Here is a 24452-nt window from a genome sequence, read left to right as displayed (position 1 = left end):
TTGTCTATAGCTGCCAGGAAACATGAAGCTAAAGTCAATAATTAGTTATAAATAAGAACACATTTCTACTGTCTGGAAAGAGCTACTCCCTCTGATCCTATTATTCAACCCAGTTGTCCCTCTTTCCATGATGTTCAATGTTATAAGCCCCTCAAATCCCTTAGGAAGAAAATTAGCAAAGAGTCTAGGAAAAGATATTTGCTGCAACAGTTAATAATTTGTTAGGTATTTTTAGCAGGTTGAATTAGGACTCAGCGGCCACTAATACAGAAAATACTCCTTAACCTCTTCAGCCTGTAAAGCGTTTTGCTTCATCCTTAAAGATCACTCAGAAGAGATGCAAATCTAGCTCCCAAAGCCTTGGATGGTAGCGTAGATTTTTATCAAAGTTGTCTTGAGGATACCGAGCAAGGTGAGGCAACACCATCGGTACAGAGCAAAACTTCCATAAACTGAGATTTATGCATCAGAAGAATTGAGAGCAAATAGCTTTATATAGGCAGAAGTCACAAACTCAAAATCAGTGATTGTTCCCTTAATACACAAAATGAGTGACTTGCATTGTGGGGACTGAGTGATGAACTGGAGGATGAATGACAAATGACCCCCCCAAACAGGGCAGCTGCCTGTAGCCCCAATCCACTGCCAGCATGTGTGGATAGAAGCCAGGGTTGCCAACTCTGCTATTTCATGAGGAGGAAGAGACCCGAGTGTGTGTGAAACCTTCCAGTTTTTAAACATTGGCGGCTAATTTTCAAATACCGTACATTAACGCGTATGTGTGGAATCTAGAAAGATGGTACCAACGATCCTACATACAGGGCAGCAAAGGAGACACAGATGTAAAGAACAAACTTCTGGACTCAGTGGGAGAAGGAAAGGGTGGGATGACTTGGGAGAATAGCACTGAAATATTTATATTACCATATCTAAATCAGATAACCAGGGTGAGTTCGAGGCATGAAGCAGGGCATCAAACCTGGAGGGATGGACTGGGAAGGACACACACCTACGGCCAATTGGTACTGGTGTATGGCAAAAACCATCACAATATTATAAAGCGATTATAATAAATAAATTAAAATAAATACATTTATTTATTAAATAATTTAAATTAATTTAATTTTAAATAAATGATTAAATTAAAATAAATAAATAATTTTTTTTTTTTAAGTAAAGTGCTCAGCTGCCGAGATATATTTGCATACCCTATTTGGCTTCTGGTCAGCAATTTACAACTTCTGGCAGAGAACATCTTTCTTACTATTCCTCACATTGTCGGTGGCGGTCCTCTCTTCCCATGGGATGTTGCTGCGAGGGTTTTGCCTGGTGGCGTATCCATCCCAGGACTCCTCCCAGTTAGGAAGCAGAGGGAGCGGAGCCTTCTCTGAAGTTGGAGTGAAAGTACAATAGGTTAACAGGATTCTTGGTGCTTTATAACTGATAGCATGTATGCTCAGTCGTGTCTGACTCTTTGCCAACCCAGGGACTGTAGCCCGCCAGGCTCCTCTGTCCACGGGATTTTCCAGGCAAGAAATCAGGAGCGAGTAGCCACTTCCTAATTCTAGGGGATCTTCCCAACCCAGGGATGGAAACTTCACTTCTCACGTTTCCTGCATCACTGGTGCCACCTGGAAAGCCCTCATAGTGGATTAAATTTACAAAAAAAAGGAATATAATTGTTTCAATTGTGTCTTCCTTGCAAGAAAGAATTTAGAGCTTCCTTCCTTTGTGTATTACGGAAACGTAGCACGAAGTCTCTAATCGAATGGCCTGGGTTCAAACCTAGGTGCTATCACTAACCACCCATGACTTTGGGGCAAGTTTATTAAACTTGTGTGTATGTTTCCTTGATGCTAATATACAGATAATAATAGCAGCAACCTTAGTGTGTTGTTGTGAGATTCTGGTTGGGATTTATTGACAAACGGGATATGTTTTACATACTTATGCACTTTATATATTAACTTTATAAGACAGTGATGCCTTAAGAAAAATATAAAAAATAACTAAAAGTATGGCCATAAATAACCTGAAAGTCTTTATTTGATAGAGCAGGAAGTAGTTTCTCACAAGTTTGTTTTCAACAAAATAATCTGTTAAGAATCAAATGATGATAACTAGCAAAGTCACTAGGATTCTGCATAATTCAAAATCTGATGCTTTATATCTATTCTGAAAGAAATAACAGTAAATGGAAAATGATGGAAATGGTGATAGATCCTTAAAGAGAGTATTTGTGCCGGCACAAAAAGTTGATGTTACCATGACTCTGTACAGGGGTGATATAAAATATCAATTCACAAAAAAGGTGATAAAAACTTTTTTTAAAGCATTTTGTCAGATACCTCCCTGAACTGCTAAATTGCCTTTCTAGTCTCAATAGCATGAGTCAAAGGCCTCAAAGCTGACATAAAAAAATGTGAAACAATCCATCTCAGAAGCAGCACCTGATAGGAAAAAACAGGATTTCCAAATCAATTTGTCAGGATCCAATATGGATTAAGCAATTTATTTGTTTTGACATTTCTCATTTGCTAAGTGCCAGCATGCCAAAGTAATCTTTCTGTGATACATACACAGACCAGAACATTTATTATTATTTATTTAGGGGATTTATAGCCCCTTTCCTTCCAGAGAAGTCATTTGAAAGCAGAAATATTTTGAAATCGGGACTGCAGGTGGTTTCACCTGATAATAGCTTAATCTCATCATTTCACTCCTTCCATGGAAAACTGTGCTCTACCATCTCAGACAAGATAGCAAAGACCTTCCAGATTTATGTAGCAAATACAACTACTCCACTCCGATAGAAAGGCATACAGAGTAATTTGTATTCTAGAATCTTCCTAGTCCAATATACTTTCATCCCTTCCCATTCATCTTACTGTTGAATTAGGAACAAGTAGAGACTTAGAGCAGTGGTAAAGGATCAGCCTGCCAATGCAGGAGCCATGGGTTCAATCCCTGGGTTGGGAAGATCCCCTGGAGAAGGACATGGCAACCGACTCCAGTATACTTGCCTGGAAAATCCCATAGACAGAGGAGCCTGGCAGGCTATAGTCCATGGGGCCACAAAAGAGCTGGACATGACTGAGTGACTAAACAACAAGAGACTTAGAGACTTAATCTCTTAAGTAGAGACTATTTAAACTGCAAGAGACAGGGCAAGCCAGTGACATGACCTCTCTTGGTGTCATACCAATTTCAGTTTGAATCCTTGTGTGCATGCTCGGTGGCTAAGTTGTATCTGACTCTTTGTGACCCCATGGACTGCAGCACACCAGGCTTCCCTGTCCTTCACCATCTCCCAGAGTGTGCTCAAGCTCATGTCCATTCAGTCGGTGGTGCCATCCAACCATCTCATCCTCTACTGCCCTTTTCTCCTCCTGCCTTCAATCTTTCTCAACATCAGGATCTTTTCCAGTGAGTAGACTCTCTGTATCAGATGGACAAAGTATAGGAGTTTAAGCTTCAGCATCAGTCCTTCCAATGAATATTCAGGGTTAATTTCCTTTAGGATGGACTGGTTTGATCTCCATGCAGTCCAAGGGACTCTCAAGAGTCTTCCCCAACACCACAGTTTGAAAGCATCAATCTCTGAAATGGGTGGATCAGGTTTGATTTCCAGGTTAATATGATATTTCTTGGCAATCCCTGGTCGTTCAGTTCAGTTCAGTCACTCGGTTGTGTCCAACTCTTTGCAACCCCATAGACTGCAGCACGCCAGGCCTCCCTGTCCATTACCAATTCCCAGAGTTTACCCAAACTCATGTCCATCGAGTCGGTGATGCCATCCAGCCATCTCATCGTCTGTCGTCTCCTTCTCCTCCTGCCCCCAATCCCTCCCAGCATCAGGGTCTTTTCCAATAAGTCAACTCTTCACATCAGGTGGCCAAAATATTGGAGTTTCAGCTTCCACATCAGTCCTTCCAATGAACACCCAGCACTGATCTCCTTTAGGATGGATTGGTTGGGTCTCCTTGCAGTCCAAGGGACTCTCAAGAGTCTTCTCCAACACCACAGTTCAAAAGCATCAATTCTTCGGTGCTCAGTTTTCTTTATAGTCCAACTCTCACATCCATACATGACCACTGGAAAAACCATAGCCTTGACTAGACAGACCTTTAATGACAAAGTAATATCTCCGCTTTTTAATATGCCATCTAGGTTGGTCATATTAAATCCCTGGTAAGCTCCAAGTTTTTGCTATTGAAATAGTTATAAAAATATGGGAAAATTGTAATAGGCCATATTCTAAGAAATTAGGGATAATAGGATGGAGATAGACCAATAAAACTGCTGGTCTAAATATGTGTTGTTTTCTAAAACAGAACAGTACATCCTGCTGAGATGGAGGTGCAGCTACAGTAATATTGGGGCTGTGGCTGCCAGGCTCCTCTGTCCGTGGATTTCCCAGGCAGGAATATTGTAGCAGGTTGCCAGTTCCTTCTCCAGTGGGTCTTCAGGGGTGAGGGATCAAACTTGCTTCTCCTGCACTCACAGGTAGATACTTTACCACTGAGCCACCAGGGAAGATCAAATATTAATTTAGTTAATCTAAAATTAGAATATGAAGCTGAAATAGATAATCTCTCAGTGACTTCCAGTTATGAATAATTCCATTACTGTAAGAACATCACCATCCTTTTTCCACTATTGTTTACATACAATGAAACCATATGGAGTTAAACCACATTTAAGACTATTGATGACCTACCATGAATTTTAAAACTTTGTATTTGTAGTCAAGCTTAATGGCATATTTTTACTTTTCTTGTTTCTGTGGACTAGGAAGAAAATTCCCTTGCTTACTCTAAAATTACATTAATATGTAAAAACAAAGAAATAATTGATTGCCTAGAACATATCTGAAAATTCTACAAATTATTTAGACTTTTCAATTAGGTAAGTGAGCCATACAAGTTATCTTTAAAGAACAAGCTTGAAATATCGGTTAAAGAAAACTTTCTATAGTGTTTCTTTGAAATGAGCCTGACTATATCGGCAAAGTATTATGATGAGTAAACAAAGAATCATAGAATTTGAGTTAAAAAAAAAATGAGACGAAAGTAGTGTCTATGCTTAGATTTGAGAAAGACTCCTATCATTTGGGTTTAAAAATGAGACGGGAGAGCTAAGTTGTCTATTCAATTGCTCATATGGAGGAAATTAAGCAGCTAGTTATTCAACAATTCACATCTCTCATTGCAGAACGTGATCATTGATTTTGTTTCTTTTGAAAAACAAATCAATCATTGTTATAAATGAATTTGTTGTCATTATACACAGCCTTCAGTTATACAGCAGAATAAAATTTAACAGGAAAAAAACATGCAGAGAACCTGCTTAAGAGCAGTCAAGCTAAACTGTGGCCCCAAATCAGACTTTCAAACATATATGACTTAAATAACTGACTCCATGTTTACATTCTCTGTGCCTGAGCAGACATAGGCAGAAAAATCGTTCCACTCACTTCAGTTGAGTAAAATCAGAGGTGCAATTGATGGGTTTGCATTTCATCAAGCCCATTACCCTGTCCCTTTCCTTATTTGAGAGTTTAACACTGAGAGTCTTCATTTTCACAAGTTCACCATTCTTTGGGAATCTGAAGGGAATAACTTCAAAATTTGCTTACCTAGTCCCGGTAAAGGCAAGATTGCTTTGGGGAAAATGTTTCTTAGAATAGAAACTCCATTATTTCCATCTATTGTCAAGTTCACCTTTTACTACAGAGACAAATTCCCGATCTAATTAATCATTACTCCAACTTTCCTAAAATTAGAAGAATTCTGCTGTTCCTCATGTATTTGCAAAACTTGAGCACATATCCAGCTGATTCAATGAAATTGTTTCTGCTGTCTTCTATTCTCTGTAATGAACTGTTTACCTCAGCCTCAGGGTTGAGTCAATCAAAATACTGTGAATCACTCACTGTCTAAATAATTTGATTAATCACTTTAAAATTTTAAAATTCAATTCAAAGTAAAATGCTTTCCTTATTTTTCTTCCACCATGTACAGTCTTCTAATTTGCCTTTATCTGTTGTAAATCGAGAAATCTGTGGTGCATCTTAATTCATAATATTTTGTTTAGGTCTTCATGTCAAAAGATGCTCTGAAACCATTATCATGTCTTAAGCTTTCTTGTCCAAACTGAGTATAAAATCTTTATGATCTCTTATATAAGTCACTTTTTATGCCTTAACAGATTTCTTATTCATCTTGAACACTCTGTTGGTTTCAATCTTTTTATAAATTCTGAGATACTTTCTGTAATACATTAAGTCAGCTAGTATTTCTATACTAGTATACACTATATCACGTGTACCAAATTCCATGGGGTCCAGTAGGAGATTAGGAGGTGAAAAGCTTGAATAACTACCCAAATGGTACAGAAGACCACTTCTTGGTCCTCTCTCTGCTGTTGCTCTAACCATTGCCACATCAAAAACAGTTGATTTCTGTTCCATGATAGTAAATGATTTGATAATGCACTGGGATTTGACCATTTTCCTGCCACAGTTGTATACAATTTCAACATCCTTTAGCAGCGTTAGATATTGGTTCCTATGTCTGTATTTTTGCTTTCAATACACAATTTTCCTGATTTTTCAAAACCACTGTCCAATAACTAATGTCACACACTAAAATCTCAGTGGTTTGCTTCCATTTAAGGACTCATGTGATGAATCTAGGCTGAGAAAGAATTTCTGTTCATCTTCAACCCTAGTCCTTTTAGGTAATAATTTTACTCTTGAGATATATTGTGCTCAGAACCCATGTGACAGGTATGGACCTTGAGGAAGTGAAATTGGAGGCCCATCAAGAAGCAATTTCATGTCCTCGAGACAGCAGGTTTTATCACCTCATCTGCCTCTTGGTTTTGCCAACTTTGATTATAATTCATCAAGAATGGAAAGAGGAAAAATTTAGACAACAAGGGAAGCCAAAATATAATTAAAACAGACTGGAGAGTGGATGAAGCACAGGGACTCTGAAAAAGTATCAGTGGCATCAAATGGGCTTTCTTAGGGCTCTGATATTTTCAAAACACATCTGTGAACTTGGACTCTGCTCAATATGCTCCTCCCCTGATCAATACTAGTACATTCAGCTGTAATTCAGAACGGGTGATGAGTTCAGTTTGAGGATAATGAAACAGAAAACACAGAATAACAGTGGCTGAAGTAAGAAATACCTGGTTTATTTCTCCTGTAGACAAGGTGTGATAGCCCCACCATGACTAGGATCTCAGCCATCCCTACCACATGGCGGTGACCTTGCTGACCAAGGCGGAGGCCTCCGCTCTAGAATCACATCCAGAAGGAAGGAGCCCGAGGGGAAGAGGAAAGGGCAAGAGTGCATGCTTCCTCCCTCTAAGGATGTTTTCGGAAGGTGCTCACACAACATCTGCTCAGGTTCTGTTCACATCATTTTAAAGTCAGTCACTCAGTCTGAAAGTGTCTGACTCTTTGCAACCCTGTGGAATATACAGCTCACCAGGCTCCTCTGTCCATGGAATTCTCCAGGCAAGAATACTGGAGTGGGTTGCTGTTTCCTATTCCAGGGGATCTTCCCGACCCAGGGATCAAACCCAGATCGCCGGCATTGCAGGCAGACTCTATCATCTGAGCCACCAGGTACACCTCATGTTAGGTAGAAAATTGAATGATATGGCCGTACCAGCAGTGAAAGAAATGGAGGAATTTCATTTTTGTCCTGGGAAATTATGTGCCCAGTTAGCCATTCCAAAGATTTATTATTAAAGAAGAAGAGAGAACAGATATTGAGGGGAAACTATCTTTATCTGCCAGAGAACTAACTGTTAAATAATGATTGGAATACTTTGATGACACATGAAATCTGACCACCTCTTCTACTGAGACCAGCTTTCCCTCAGTAGGAAGAGATGGATGATTTTGCCATAAGGAATGGTTATAACAAAACCATGATTGTAAATAAGATACCATTGAGCGCAATATCTAAATTCATCATAGATACCTCAAGGATGCCTTCAGGTAAATCAGACAAAAGGACCTAGGCATAACATTTCACAAAGGAGAATAAAATGCGTATCAAAGTTCACGAAAACTGATTACTTCTATTTAAGCAATGTTTTGATAAACACATAAAAATGTTCCTCTCTTCCCTAACTGCACTTTAGCATCACCTGGGGAGTTGGTCTTGTTGCAGTTGCTGTTGTTTCCGTCCTTATTGTCTGGTGATTCCTATGCTGAGCACACACCCGAGACCAATTAATCCAGGATCTGGAGGGTACAGAGAAAGGAAGTGGGACCAGGTCTCTGGATGTTTTAAAAGCACCTCCTCAAGCACAGAAGTCCATCCACAGGAACTGCTAATGGAGCCTTAGAATGTAAGCATTAAACAGTGCAGCACGGATGCTCTGAATTGCACTCAAGAGAAAAGCGCAATTAAGAAAATCTGTGATGTGATTGATCTCTCTGTATATCGGACTTTATTTTGCACTAAAAAAGTCACTGAGGTCAATTAAACACATCTCTGATGACTTTCCTTTAAAACCCAACATTTCTTTTCCTTCCAGGTTAATTATATAAAGCAATCTTAATGATATAATACGTAGTAACAAAATACTTTGGGGCTTCCCTGGTGGTTCAACAGTAAAGAACCCACCTGCCAATGCAGGAGATGCAAGAGACGTGGGTTCAATCCCTGGATCAGGAAGATCCCTTGGAGAAGGAAACAGCAACCCACTCCAGTATTCTTGCCTTTGAAACCCCATGGACAGAAGAGCCTGGTAGTCTACAGTCCATGGGGTCACAAAAGAATCAGACAAAACTTAACAAGTAAACAACCATGAAATACTTTTTACATGCAGGAAAAGGGAAGACTTAAGTGCTCAGCATGATAGAAAATATAAGATTTAATTGAGATCATTTAATGTCTTCTCACAAACTTTCAGTTCTACCTGTTGGTACCAGGGGCCTGGGTGTCTCAGAGATAACCCACTGCCCTTTTAGCCAGGAGGCTTTTGGTAGTTCTAGCATTCCTAAGGAAAGGGGACAGGCGTAGGAAGATAAAAACCTTTCCCTTGAAAATTAATGTAAAGTCAATCCCTATAACCAGTATGAAAAAAAACCTTATATTCTAAGCCCAGATCTGCCCTGACTACCAGCAAGACTTCTGTTAATAATCACTCACTCTCTTCAAAGCGAGGTGTCCTCATTCGTCCATGTGGGCATTTGACCAGCAGTATCCAGATCCCCTCTGGCTCCAGAATCCAAAGTTTCTCCCCAGCAGTCATCCTCGCTGGACAGAAAAGTACTAAATCAGATTTCCTGTCCAAATCATTGCATCTGTCCTCCCCTGACCACAGGTCATGTGAGAATAGCCACAATGACTGGAGGGAAAATCCTCAATTTGAGCCTCTCCCAGGTTCCCCTGACGATGTAAGTGCATTAAGTCCAGGGAATGTGGTTGCAGTGCACTCAGGGGTTACACACATAATACAGAACACACCTGGCGTGAGTTCTTCTCTCTGGGATCCCTAGGGAGGACCACAGCTTAGAGCGCTGAGACTTTCCAAGAGGTACTTAGCAGTCACGGGACGCACAACTTTCCAACGGTCCAGAGAACAAAACCGACTTCGGAATGGGTAGAAGTGCTGAGGCCCTAAGGGGTAAGTCTCATAAAAATCCAGATACCAAGGATGAACGTGGAAACCAGGCCTAGAAAGCTGCAGACATGTGGAGATGAGAAACCTGAACTGTGTCTCAGTCTCCAGAATGAAGCACCATGGACTTCGTTTGCACACTGCAATGCACAGACTTGAGGATGGAGTGAAGATACCTGAGGGTTTCTGTATACAGTCGCATGCCACGCATTAAGGACTCTGAGGAAGAAATGACAAGGTTAATGGGGAAAACATTGAGAGTCCAGAGCAGTGCCTATCAGAAACTAGAACACCAGACTACTCAAAGTCAGGGCCAGATGAAAGGAGGATCGGTTATGAGTCTTAAGAGAATTAAGATAGATATCTTTGTGGATAGTACATCAAATATTCTTCCAGTTGCTTACTGCAGAATCCCAGGTTCGTTTAGGGCAGTGATACATCCTGCTAGAAATTCTCAGTCTCACCCCTTGCCTGAGCAAGGGGTGCAAGGTGGGGAACAGGGTCATGAGATAGCTCTGGCCCAAGTGATGCAGACATTAAACCCTGGAGATCCCAATCTCTCCCAAATCAGAACATACAAAAGCCCCTGAGGGAGGCAGGCTATTGACGCCTCTTTTTCCCCCAGCCTGGCATGTGACTACGTTGCTGGAGCTACAGCCTCCATTTTGCAACTATGAGACAAAAAGACAAAAACTGGAAGGCAAGGGTGGGAGAACGAATTATGGAGGGAGGCTGGGATATGGGACATCATAGAACCTCCGGACCACCCTGGACTTTGAGCTATAAGAGGAAGTAAAGCCCTATTTGATTAAGGCAAATTACAGGCAGACTATAACATTCAATAATCCAAACAGCTCATTAATTACAGTTTAATAAGACTTCATGGCTTCACAATAGTAAAGAATTGGAAAGCATGAAAAACGTGTACAATAGAGCATATCCTGCTTTTCCAACATCTGCTCATTAGGAACCAGTCAAATGTCTCTTGTTGATAATGTAATCTCCCTTGAGATTTAAAAAATAAATAAATAAAGCCTTCCAAGAGCCAGATGAGCTCAGAGCTTTAAGACACATGTGAAGGAATTCTCAGCGTACCCTTATTGAAAAGCGGGGTGCTTCTGCCGTTTCTAGAAACAGAGGGGGAAGGATAGAAAGGGACTAAAATTAGAATCCCGCCAGGGCCCTGACATTTGCGATGATATGAAACTACCAACTGGCACTTGCAAATGACGAGGGACCCGCGGGAGACAAGCGCCTCTGTCTGTGCAGCTGGGTAGTTTGAAAGGCAGCATGAAGGCTCAGCAGCTACAGATAATGCTTGAAGACTTTCCGATTCGCTGAAGAGAGACAAATAGGACAATGCTAGTTTTCCTGTTTGTGAGGAGGGATTCAGGCCTGAACGCCTGGCTGCTGGAAGAAATAAACCCCCTCGGGGCTGCGCTGTACGTGATGCTCGGAGCAAGTAGCATTTGCCTGCTGCATGGACTGGCCAGACACGTCAACATGTGCATAAGCCTGGGGATGCCCGGAAATCTAGTCAGTCTGCTAACTGGCCGTGGGTGAAAGTGCAAATCAGAAAAGACCCGCTCAGCCCAGGAGTGATCATTTATTAGGAAAACCTGAACTTTCAGAGGCACGTCCTTGTAGAAACAGGCTGCAATGTTTTCAAACACACCTCCAGCAAGGAGCGTGTCCACACAATCCTTCTTTCCTTCCTGGGAGATGGCCCCTCAGAGACACCTGTTGTCATGAACCGTGGTCAAGACCCATCCCACCCAGTGGGACCCAGAGCTGACCCCCGCCTCCCCACTGCTGGCTTAGGATGGAGCAGCCGTACAATGTACAGACTTGCCATTTCATTATAAAGAATATCTTCAAAACCATGTTGATATTTAATAAAATCAGTAGCTTGTATTGCTTCATCATGAACCTATTTAAGTGAAACTGAATTTGTCTCTGCTTTCACTGTCGTGACTGTCAGTCCAGGTGGCTGTCAGACACTCTGCTCAGACACCACCGTGGCTTCTGCATCGTGAGTGCAAATGTCAACACAGGCAGGCTTGTTGCCAGTGATAAAATTTGACCTTTCAAGAGAAAAATAGAAATCTCGAAAACTCGCATTGTCAATGGGAGCTTGCCAACACTTAAAGATTTTTCTGATGAACTTAGTTGTTGTGATATTAGCAAATAGGATTTCTTGTGTTAGTCGCACAGTCGTGTGTGACTCTTTGCAGTCCTCATGGACTGCAGCCTGCCAGGCTTCTCTGTCCACAGAATTCTCCAGGCAAGAATTCTGGAGTTGACCGCCATCTCCATCTCCAAGGATTTCTTGATGTTGTACTAAAAAATGTGACAGTTGGAAGGTCTTCATAATTCTGCAAGTCATTTTTTTCAAATGACCAAAGAATGGTATTATAAAGTAACGTGAGGCTAAAAGAGCTATTCAAAGTGCAAGACCACTGGATTTTACTGTTGCTGTTATTCACTCACTAAGTCTTTGTGACCCCATGGACTGCAACACACCAGGCTTCTCTGTCCTTCCACTATCTCCCAGAGTTGGCTCAAACTCATGTCCATGGAGTCGATGATGCCATCCAACCATCTCATCCTCTGTTGTCCCCTTCTCCAGAACCTTGTTGTGTTTTCATATTCCACATTGCAATTAACCTGTAAAAAATACCACTCTTTTAACTGTCAAATGTAAGTGTGATATCAAAGAAGTACACCCACGATTATCTATATAAAGACTACTCAAACATTTCTTTATTTTTCAACTACATGTCTGTGTGAAAGCTGGATGTTCTTGATATATTTCAACCAATCTGCATGTTGCAACAGATTGAACACAGACTCAGACATGAGACTCAGCTGTCTTCTATCAAACCAGACATTCAAGAGATCTGTAAAACTGTGAAGTAATGTCATTTTTCTCACAAAAATTTTGCTTTAGGAAATATGGTTATTTTTAATCAGAATGTTAATCATATTAATGAGTTTATGATGGACAGTTTTAATGAATCAATAAATAAATATGTTCAAATTTTGTCAGTTTTAATTCCTAAAGCAGTTAATATCAGTAGATATAACCCACAGAAACAAAAGGCCTTTGGGATCCTCAAGAAATTTTAAGAGTGGAGGGCATGGTAACCCACTCCAGTACTCTTGCCTAGAGGATCCCATGGACAGAGGAGCCATAGGGGAACACAGAGGCGGACACAACTGAAGGGACTTAGCATGCACACACAAAGGACCCAGGGGAAAAACTTTGAGAGCTACTGACTGAAGTCAAAAAAATGATAAGTACTTGAACAAGTAGTGTTTGGAAAGATGAGCCTTTTGTGCCTTCCAGAATTCGTCCAGGTATGCACAGTGCCAGGCAAAAAAAAAAAAAAAAAAAAATAGCCCCAAAGATGTCCAAATCTTACTTTCCAGAACCTGGGAATATGTTAGCTTATGAGGTAAAATGAATCAAGATGCTACTGGCTGACTTTAACAAAGGGAGATTATCCAGGTGAAAGAGAGAGGTGGAAGGGCAGTGTCAGGGTGATGCAGGGTAAGAAAAACTCCACCGGCCAAGGCTGGGTTTGAAGATTAGAAGGGGCCACAAGCTAAGGAAAGCTGCAACCCATAGAAACTTCAAAACCAGAGAGAACAGATCTCTCCCTGGAACCCCCAGCAAGGAACACAGCCCTGCCAACACCTGGATTTTAACCCAGCGGCACCCATGTCCAACTTCTGGTGTCCTGAACAGTCAGATAATTAATGTGTGTTGTTTTAAGCCACTTCCAATGTCAAGTTTTACCTGAGTCCTGTAATCTTGGAAAACGGCCAACATTAAAAAGTTGCCCTGCCATTCTGAGCTTGGAGAAACGACTCACCACAAAGACCCCTAGGGCTTAGATACAATTCATGGATACCCTCTGTTTACCTAACACAAGACACCGACCATCAAAACCTCCTCTCTTTGCCTCCTAAATGATTAGCTGAGCTGTTTTGTCCACACTGTCAAATGGAGCAAAACGCTTGCCACAATAGTATTGCTTAAGTTTCTCTCCCTCCTGACCCCTGAACTTTGACCCACCCACTGCCAGAACCTGCATACAGCCCCTCCTTAATGTTCCCGCCTAAACATAGGATGACTTCAAGGAGGAACACCCCTAGATCCACTATCGTATCTTGCCACCCTCCTCACTCATCCCCCTTTCCATATCTGGTTCTTTCTAGCCCCGCACACTCCTCCTTCTTTATAATAGAAGGCTTTGTTCTTCCTGATCTCAGAGACGCTTGCACCTCGATGGCCAGAGACTCCCTCTATTGCAACAGTCCCTTAATCCTCCTTGAAATAACCTTTTCAAATCAAGGGCCTCCTTACAAAGTTGAGGTTTTTTATTTGACCCCTCTAAGTATCTGGAGTCTTTCCCAGGTGGCTCAGTGGTAAAGAATCTGCCTGCCAGTGCAGGAGACACAGATTTGATCCCTGAGTCAGGAAGAGCCCCTAGGGTAGGAAATGGTAATCCATTCCAGTATTCTTGGCTGGGAAATCCCACGGACAGAGAAGCTGGCTACAGTCCGTGGGGTCACAAAAGAGTCGGACATGACATAAGCGACTAAACAACAAAATGTAAATATCTAGTCAGTCGCAATCGGAAACTAATATGGTAGATTAACTGGAAATTGATGAAACTTAAGCCCCTTTCTGTTCCTGTTCTAAATAAATATTTTTTAAGCCACAGGGACAATAAAAAAAAATCTGTCTAGCCCAGCTAATAGCGTGTTACTACCCAAAGTCATCTTGGGAGAATGGACAAGGCAATATCAGGAGATAAGAACATCATTTGCCCCTCATCTGTAATTTCTATCACAGCGCTAGTACGGCAGTGCTCAGAGCAAAAGTGGACCATTTGGGATTGAAGGGGGCCACCAAAGTGAGGATCTCTTATGGCTCAAATCAATGATTCCTCCATCCTTACTCGCAGGTGGCATAGCAGGAAGTCTGAAAGAACCATCTTAAAGTGGTTCTAAACCATCCTCAGTGGCCCAGAACCCAGATCATCACTGCAGGAGACCCCTCGAGAGCCCAGACAAGAGTGCGCTGGACCTGTTAGAATCCTCTTTTCTAATACAAGTCTGTATGTGGGAACTCTTACTTCATTTAAAAGTCAAAAAGTAGAACTTATGGAATGATTACAAATCACACCATTTCCCAGGGTGAAAAAGTGAAAAAAGAATCTTCTCTCAATCATAATATTGGAAACCCTGGAGGAGTACCCCCCGCCCCAAACCTTATGACATTCAGTATTCGCAAGGATGTTGTTCCAACAGAAAATGACTTTGTTCTCCTGTTTGCAATATTCTGAGCATTAGGAGGTGTGATAGCTGACATCTGGGAGTCGCGAAATGAAACCCTTTAGTTCGTAAGAAAGAAATCTTTATCTCCTTAAAGTCAACCTGGTGAACCAGATGTTTGAATGATCTTAAATGCTATTATAATGTCTTAATTTCTCTTTTTTTTTAACTTGAAGATTTAAAAATGAAGATGCAAAGGGTTTGCCAAGTGAAAACTCAGCAGCCTAGCTTGTGAAGGAGTCACAAGCACATGGACAGTTACACACACACACACACACGCACACATGCACACACCCACTTCCATCATGGCATATCACCCCAGCACAGCCTGCTGGTCAGCCTTTCATATCTAAATCCACAGGTTGCAAAATCTGCCCAGAACACTTGTGGCCATCTGACAAATCATTGCTGGGTCAGACAACCACCACGCGTCCACCTCAGCCATCCCAGCTTTTCCACACGGTAGGTAGACTCTGAGACTTCTGGCTTATCATTCTATAAAATGCAGAGCAAGCAATTTAATATATCTTATAAAATAAAAAGGAGTGACTTGGGAGCTCTCCCCACAGCTGCACTCCTAGCCACATTTTATTACTATTCCGTCTCTCTCTCTTGGAGCCTGGCAACCTGGTTTGCATTTCCCCTGCAGCTTGAAATCTGCGGGAGGCCTTTCCCAGCTGAGCGACCCACGGCAGGGGCGCCGGCCCTTCTCCAAGGCGCACACAGGAGGGCCCAGGTGCTGTTTCCAACCAGCCACCTGACACAACCGGGAACTGTCTGCATGTGGGGTTGGAGGCTGTGGAGGAGAGTTAGAAAAAGCAAAAAAGAGAAGTAAAAGAAAGCAGATTGAGCCTAAAATGAACTCAACAATGTGCGTGGACAATCTCCATCTCTGGCTCACCTTTGATTTCTGAATACACAAAGCCTTCCGAATCTGAGATCCCTGAGTGGCTCTGGGGGTGGGAGATGGTTTCCTGTTATTGGATGCAAAATTGTTGGGGGTTGGTGAGGAGGTAAAAACAATTTTAATCAGATTTTCAGTAAAGGGTGAAAAACCATCTTCAGTTCAGTCACTGTCATGTCCGACTCTGGGACCCCACGGACTGCAGCACTCCAGGCCTCCCTGTCCATCATCAACTCCCAGAGTTTGCTCAAACTCATCTCCATTGGGTTGGTGATACCATCCAACCATCTCATCCTCTGCCATTCCCTTCTCCTCCTGCCTTTACTTCTTGCTTTGAGAACCCCATGAAAACCCATCTTAGCAAGGTTTAAAATTCAACTGAGTCAGAAATATCCTCTTTAAACTCTCCGGCACAGCTATTAAAAATCATCTCTCTCATTTCTGTGTTTTAACTTCATATATAACCAGAAGAAAGTTTCTGGTTCTTTTTCATTTTTTTTTCCTGTGTCCAAGAAAGAAAATAAAAGTGAAAGAAAAGGAGAAACGAAGGAGGGAGAAAACAAAAATTGGAATATAAGATGAATTAGCCAGCTAGATCAAGATGTAAAGTAAAGGATAGAGAAAAAAGAGGATCAAATAAGAAATCACTGCTGTCCAGGAATTTGAGAGTTGGCAGTATCACTTATTCCGATGCTCCCTTTTAACAAGTGAAAATATTAAGTAATTTATTAAAGACCAAACAGCTAAACAATGGCCTGAGCAAGCCACCATGCATTTTAAAACAAGCAGCAGGATAACTGACAAGGGTGAAAGTGAAAAGAAAGTGGAGTCGCTTAGTCGTGTCCGACTCTCTGCGACCCCATGGAATGTAGCCTACCAGGCTCCTCTGTCCATGGGATTTTCCAGGCAAGAATACTGGAGTGGGTCGCCATTTCTTTCTCCAGGAGATCTTCCTGACTGAGGGATTGAACCTGGGTCTCCTGCATTGTAGGCAGACGTTTTACCGTCTGAGCCACCAGGGAAGTCCAAGGTGAAGACCAGGGTGAGAGGGTCATAAATCGTTACACAAAAACATCACCTGCTGGGTCTCCAACAGATTCCTTCTAGAACATACTTCACTCTGGGTTCTCTTTCAAAGATGTTATGGGGGCACATAAGTGTATAATGACAACTGGACTGACATTGGACAAATTCAAGTGAATATTTTTTTTAACTTTTATTTGGTGATATTTGGTTTTACCATTTTTCTTTCTACCTATCACTGTGCCCAGGGAATTGAGAGAACTGGATTCAAGAAACACGTTTGCATTTCCTTGAAGTTGATTCTGTTGTTTCATGCCCCTCTCTGGCACCTGTATGCATATTACTGTTTAAAAATATATTGTTCAATGGACATGTAGATACAGGGAAGGAAAGGGAGGGTGAGACAAATTGGGAGAATAGAACTGACGTATATACACACACATCTAGCTGATTCCCTTGGCTATTCAGCAGAAAATAACACAATGTTGTAAAGGGATTATACTCCAAATAAAATATATATCTAACTGAAAAGCATTAAAAATAAAATTTTAATTTAAAACTATGTGTTCCAGAGCACTCAAAGACCTGAGCAGAACATGAGGAGTGTCAGGCCATGGTTTGAGGCTCTTCAGGTCCTACACCCCACATACTCAATGTCTCCACGTTAGTCTTTGCCAAGGTCACTGGGAATGTCGGCCAACCAAGTGTCCAAACACCCTGCCCCCTTCTCCTCCCTGCCTTTAGTCCCTCTCTCCAGGATGCCCTTTCTCCTCTGCCCATCTGGTGAGCATCTGCTTGTGCCGTCTTTCTCCCTGACCCCACATTGGAAGAATGGCCCCCTCTTTCCCACAGCCCCACTCGAAGGCTGTTGAAGGTAAGAGCTGCATCTTAGCTCATCTCAGAAGGCCCAGCAGTTGACAGAAGGTCTGGTCTGTAGAAGGAAGTCCTTGACTGTGCAATTGTTGAACTAAAATTTAATGGATCTAGAATTTATTCATCTGACAAGCATATTTTTATCTCCTACTGTGTACTCTGTCTAAGCTCTGAGGAAGAGATATAAGACTGAATAAGAAAAGATATATGCACTCCAATGTTCGTTGCAACATTGTTTATGATAGCCAAGACATGGATGCAACCTAAATGTCCATCAATAGATGACTGGACAAAGATGTGACATACATATGCAGTGGAATATTACTCAGCCATAAAAAAGAACAAAATACAGCCATTTGTAGCAACATTGATGGACCTAGAGTTTATCATACTAACTAAAGTCAGTCAGAAAAGAAAGACAATATCACATAATATCACTAATACGTAAAATCTAATTTTTTTAAATGATACAAATGAACTTATTTCCAAAGCAGAAATAGACTCACAGATTTTGAAAACAAACTTATGGTTACCAAAGGGGAAACACAGCAGGAGGAATAAATTAGAAGTTTGAGATTAACAAACAACACTACTATGCATAAGATAGATAGCCAGCAAGGACCTATTGTATAGCACAGAGAACTCTACTCAATATTCTGTAACAACCTATATGGGTAAAGAATCAGAAAAGAATGAATATATGTATATGTATAACTGAGTCACTTTTCTGTATACCTGAAGCTAATGCAGCATCACTGACTCGATGGACGTGAGTCTGGGTGAACTCCGGGAGGTGGTGATGGACAGGGAGGCCTGGCGTGCTGCGATTCATGGGATCGCAAAGAGTCGGACACGACTGAGCAACTGAACTGAACTGAACTGAACTGATATCAACTATACTCTAATAAAAATATTTTAAAGAAGCTGAATAAGCCACTGTTTCTGTTACAAAGACCTTTTAGTCTAATGAAAATGAATGCAAATCTGGCAATACTATGGGAGAAAAAAAGTTTCTAAGTTTATTCCCTCTGATAATAGTTCTGAGACATCATATTCACGGATGAATATTCTACCATTTACTTCTGAGGAATTCACTTCACTGTATATCACATCCATGCCTAATGAAGGTTTAATAGTTTGATATTTTTAAAGTTAAATTCAAGTTAACAAAGGCCTGGAGGTATTAGGGTTGGGTTGGGGAAATACAAGAGAAAAAGGAAGAAAATTAAACATGAGAACAAGGAAAATAAAAAAGATAATCAAATGTTACTAGTGGGAGATTTCATTCAATTTCTTTGTCTCAAACTAAAGGCTTAGGGAGACTTTCCCTTTATTCTCTAGAAAATCTGCAGCCGGCCCAGGAGGCCAGGCACGTACTCCGTTCCTACCTTAAGACTTCGGTTATAGCATTCTCCTATTTTAAAAAATGGATTTCTGTGAAATGTTTCATAATGTGGATTGGTTTCTTTCGGGTCTGCCTCTGCACTGTAGCTGCATAAAAAAAGACATTAATAACTTCTCCGTTAATGGGTTTTTCAGAGTCTCTGAAGACTCACCTTGTACATCATCACTTCCTCCCACTTAGTCCCCCGGCTAAATCTCCATTGCCCTTGTAAGACATCTTCAGGACATACTGCTTAAGTTAAAGATGGTCCTTAGGAGAAATAGCTCCTCATACCGCGCACAACACAGGTTCACGCACCGGCAGAGCTGACGGGCCGTCGTTTCCTGAGGCATTGTGCATTTGTCCCATGAAATGTTCCGCTCCGAGAGGGCTGACCCTGTCTCATAAATGAAGAATGCCAGTGACAGAGGCAGCCAAGGCTCTATCCCAGACCTGAGAGGTGACTTTGAACCGGTTCCTTCACCTTTGTGCCCTTTGCCTGGCACTCATGCCAACTCCCAAGGAACAGTTTCATAACAAGGGCTGTGGAGTTTCCAGGACATTTTTGCAGTTTTGAAACCAATAGAAAAGGTAAAGAAGAGACTCCATAAAGCTGCAGTTCCTGAAGTATGTATTTGTGTGGGTGTGTATATACATCGGTTCAGTTCAGTTCAGTCACTAAGTTGTATCTGACTCTTTGTGACCATGTGGACTGTAGCCCAACAGGTTCCTCTGTCCATGGGATTTTCCAGGCAAGAATACTGGAGTGGGTTGCCATTTCCTCCTCCAGGAGATCTTCCAAACCAGGGATTAAACCTGTATCTCCTGTATTGACAGGCAGATTCTTTACCACTGAGCAACCAGGGAAGCCCATATGATGTCATGGCCTGTACAGAGGAAAATTTGAGATCCATTTCAAGACTTTTAGTATCTTTATAACCTAGGTAGTGATATACTGTATACATAAAAATGCCATGTATCTACTTATATACTCATATATCATATATATAGTACATACATATACATATACATTCATATATTATATATCATATATATATAGTACATACATATACATATGTACTCATATATAAGTAGATACATGGCATTTTTATGTATACAGTATACCGCTACATAGGTTATAAAGATAGTAGAAGTCGTGAAATGGATCTCAAATTTTCCTCTGTACAGGCCATGACATCACAGCTTGTAATCCATCCAAGGGTGGGAACCATGCTGGCTCATGTCTGTCATTGCATCCAGTCTTAAAATGTTAGCTTTTACTGGTCCAGTGGAAATGGAGCCTGCCTCCCCTCTAAATATCAGTTGTTAGAAGTAGTAACGGCTGCCAGCCTGCTCTAGTTTGCAAATAAAACCTGAATTCAGATGTGACGAGTAAAGAATCCATGGCCGTCCTTACTAAAGCAGGAATGTTTTACCTTCCATGAGTTGTAGACAGCTTTAAGAATCAAAGAAAGAAAGGTACATCAGTATATACCCACAAAAGCTTGTGAGTGATTTTTGGAAGATCTTAGGTCCTAGCTAACTAGAGCACTAATTCTGCTCTTGAAATATTTTTAGAAGCACCTTGTCTCACGTCCTCACATCCTTCACTTTTACCTCCAGGTTGGCAGTTCTTTGTTTCATCGCTGAACGCAGAACACTTGTTTCAAACAGGCATCTCTGAAACTAACAGGTAATTACAGGGGCTTCCCTGGTGGCTCAGACAGTAAAGAATCTTCCTGCAAGGCAGCAGACCCAGATTCGATCCCTGGGTCGGGAAGACCCCCTAGAGAAAGGAATGGCAACCCACTCTGGTATTCTTGCCTGGAGAATTCCATGGACAGAGGGACCTGGCAGGCTACAGTTCATGGGGTCGCAAAGAGTCGGACACAACTGAGCAACTAACACACACACATACACACACACACCACACACACACACACACAAGTATGTGTCACCATGCTGCCCTTAAACAAATGACAGTCTGATTTCCAGGCAGCACGAGTTTCAGACAGATGACAAAGCGTTTGCGGCTCTGAGACCAGTTTTAAAACAAATGGCTGTCTCACGCTACTCACCACTCCGTCTCGGGACTGTCAGAGGCTGCCTGTTCGTCATTCGCATCCGAGGAAGCTCAGCCAACTGGCACTCAGAGGAGATGACATATATCAACAGCATCAGTCTCTGCAGGCCTGCAAGTGCTGCACCAAATGTGCAGACACAAAGCATGACACGACGGATATCCTGGGGCGGCAGCTGCGAATAAACAGCAGACAATGAAAAGATGCTTCCAAACCTGGGACCTGTGGTTATGACTCAGTGCACTGCGATGGCTTGAAGCACTGACCTTGGACTCCATCTGACTTCCTCGTGCCACTGGTACTCCACTCGTTACTGAACCACTCTGATCGCTCGTGTCTCTCTTACAGAAGATGGGGGTGGGGTGGGGTGGGGAGATCTCCATTTTCCAGGGTTAAGAGAGAGAAGAGAGGGAGAACTCTCTAGTGTCTCCTCGTACAGGGCACTAACCCTATCAGGCCAGGACCCCATCCTTATGGCCTCCTTTAACCTTAATTACTCCCCAAAGACCCTATGTCCACATATAGTCATGTTGTGGGTGAGGGGCTCCAACATATGAATTTGAGGGGGCAAAAGACTTTCCATGTTCTGAGTAATTTGAAATAGTGAGATCAAAACTATGATGTTATCTCTGATTTACTAAAGTCATAAACATTCAACTGAGAAAAATAAAACTTCTGAATTGAGAAAAAAAAATTCCATATAAAATCTATTTCTCCTTCTCTGAGTGTAGAAGGAGCTGCATTAAGCATGGAAATCCTTCAACTTTGACCCACCATGTGAAGATATTTGTACAAGCAGAAGTTTGGGTAACAAAGACAAAAGTACAACACAACATACACTCGGCACCCACAGCAGGGAGCCAGGCAGAAGGAGGAGGCTGACCTGCACCTCCTGCTCCTGCTGTACCAGGCATCGTCAGGACAGGGTCGTGGGAACCACAGAGAATATTGTAAGGTTCACATCACACAGAGAGAGAGAAAGAAGGCAAATTGAGGCAAGGAGGCAAATTCTCATGCACCGAATTGAGAAAAACCTGCCATGTCCTCTACTAATGCATCATGGCCTTCTAACTAAATATCTCTGGTTTTTCCAGTAGTCATGTACCGATGTAAGAGTTGGACCATAAAGAAGGCTGAGCACTGAAAAACTGATGCTTTTGAACTGTGGTGTTGGAGAAGACTCTCGAGGGTCCTTTGGATAGAAAGGACTTCAAACCAGTCAATCCTAAAGGAAATCAACCCTGAACATTCATTGGAAGGACTGATGTTAAGTTGAAGCTCCAATATTTTAACCACCTGATGCGAAGAGATGACTCATTGGAAAAGACCCTGATGTCGGGAAAGACTGAGGGCAGGAGATGGGGATGACAGAGGATGAGATAGTTGGATGGCATCATCGACTCAATGGACATGAGTTTGAGCAAACTCTGGGAGATAGTGAAAGACAGGGAAGTCCGGCATGCTGCAGTCTGCCGGGTCTTGAAGAGTTGGATACAACTTAGCGACTGAACAGAAACAACTTTGGGAAAACTAAAATATGACCCAAAAAATCCCTCTGCATTTCCACCTGTGCTTATTCCTTCAGTCTGAACAGTATTCCTTTCTTTCCTGGTGGGAAAAATAGTCCCTTAAGACCAAGAGCACTTAGGGGCTTCCCTGGGGGTCCAGGGGTTGAGACTTCTTCCATGCAGGAGGTGCAGGGTCGATTACTGGTTGGAGAGTTAAGATCCCACTTGCCTCCCAATTATAAAACAAAATAAACATAAAAGAGAAGCAACATTGTAACAAATTCTATAAAGACTTGTAAGAAATGGTCCACATTAAAAAAAAAAAATCTTAAAGACCAAGGGTACTTACCACTTACTTCCTCTCAAATTTCTCTTAAGTATTAATACCTTTTATACTCTCGATCATCCTCTGTCCCAATATACTCCCCCATCACACACACACACACACACACACACACACACACACACACACATACTTTCTACTGTGTGAGCTTTTAGCAAGCTCTTTATCTCTCCATGCCTCAACTTGCTCACCTACAAAATGGGTACAGCGTTGAAATTCATCTCGTAGTTTTGTGATCTCTACTGAAATCATGGTCTTCTGTGCTTCAGTTTGAAGAATTCGTGTTGCTGTCTTCAAGCTCTTTGACCTTTGCATCTGCAGTGTCTCATCATCTGGTAAGCCCATCTAGTTAATTTTTTATTTCAGATATTGTCTTTTTCAGCTTTGTAACTACCCTTGGTTCTTCTTATATCTTTGTCATCTTCATTACATTTATGTTTACTTTTTAAATCTTTGAACATATTTACAACAGCACTTTTAAACTCTTTGTTAACTGATCTATTGTCATTTGGGGGCCTATTGCTAGTTGACTTATTTCTACCCTAACCATGGGTCATATTTTTATCCCCTTTGTTTGTTTGGGTTTTTAAAAGATCTTTTTGATATGGACCATTTTTAAAGTTTTTATTGAGTTTGCTGCAATATTGCTTCTGTTTTAGTTTTGGTTTTTTGGCCCCGAGGCATGTGGGATTTCAGCTCCTCTACCAAGGATCAGACCCCACTTCCTACATTGAAAGGACAAGGCTTAACCTCTGGAACGCCAAGGAAGTCCCTCCCCTTCTTTTCAAGTCCAACACTTTTTTTCATTGGATGGTGGATTTTGTGACTATTATGTTGTATTTTGCTATCTTCCTTAGGGAGTGTCAGGTTTGTTTGAGCAGGTATTTAAGGTAGATATCAGCTTGATTGACCCTTTGGATACTTGTTCCTGGGGTTTATTACAGCAAGTCTAGGGTAGGCTTTATTGGGGGACTTGATTTCTAAGGCATGAACTTTGGGAGTCTCTGCTAAGACATGGCCTCTGGGCTCTCAACTGAATGCCCTAGGTATTCCACAAGGTCTCTCCATCTGCCTTGTCAGAAACTAGATGTCTCCTGGTGTCAGCTGGGACAGACAAGCCTGGCTTGCTGCAGTCCATCGGGTCGCAAACAGTCGGACACGACTTAGCACTGAGCAGCAGCAGCGTCAGCTCTGGGACTTATTGCTTCACAGCCCCGTGGTTATTATCCTTCTCCCAGCCTCACTCCAGCCTCCACCCTGCAAACTCCAGTTCCCTCCTCCACCATCTTAGCTCGGTACAAACATGCTCTGCTTTCATTTCTTCTCCCGGCACCAA

Source organism: Bubalus kerabau, chromosome 12, assembly GCF_029407905.1.
Source record: "Bubalus kerabau isolate K-KA32 ecotype Philippines breed swamp buffalo chromosome 12, PCC_UOA_SB_1v2, whole genome shotgun sequence".
Lineage (NCBI taxonomy): Eukaryota > Metazoa > Chordata > Mammalia > Artiodactyla > Bovidae > Bubalus > Bubalus kerabau.
The sequence above is the reverse complement of the archived record's forward strand: the minus strand, read 5'-3'. Positions refer to the sequence as shown.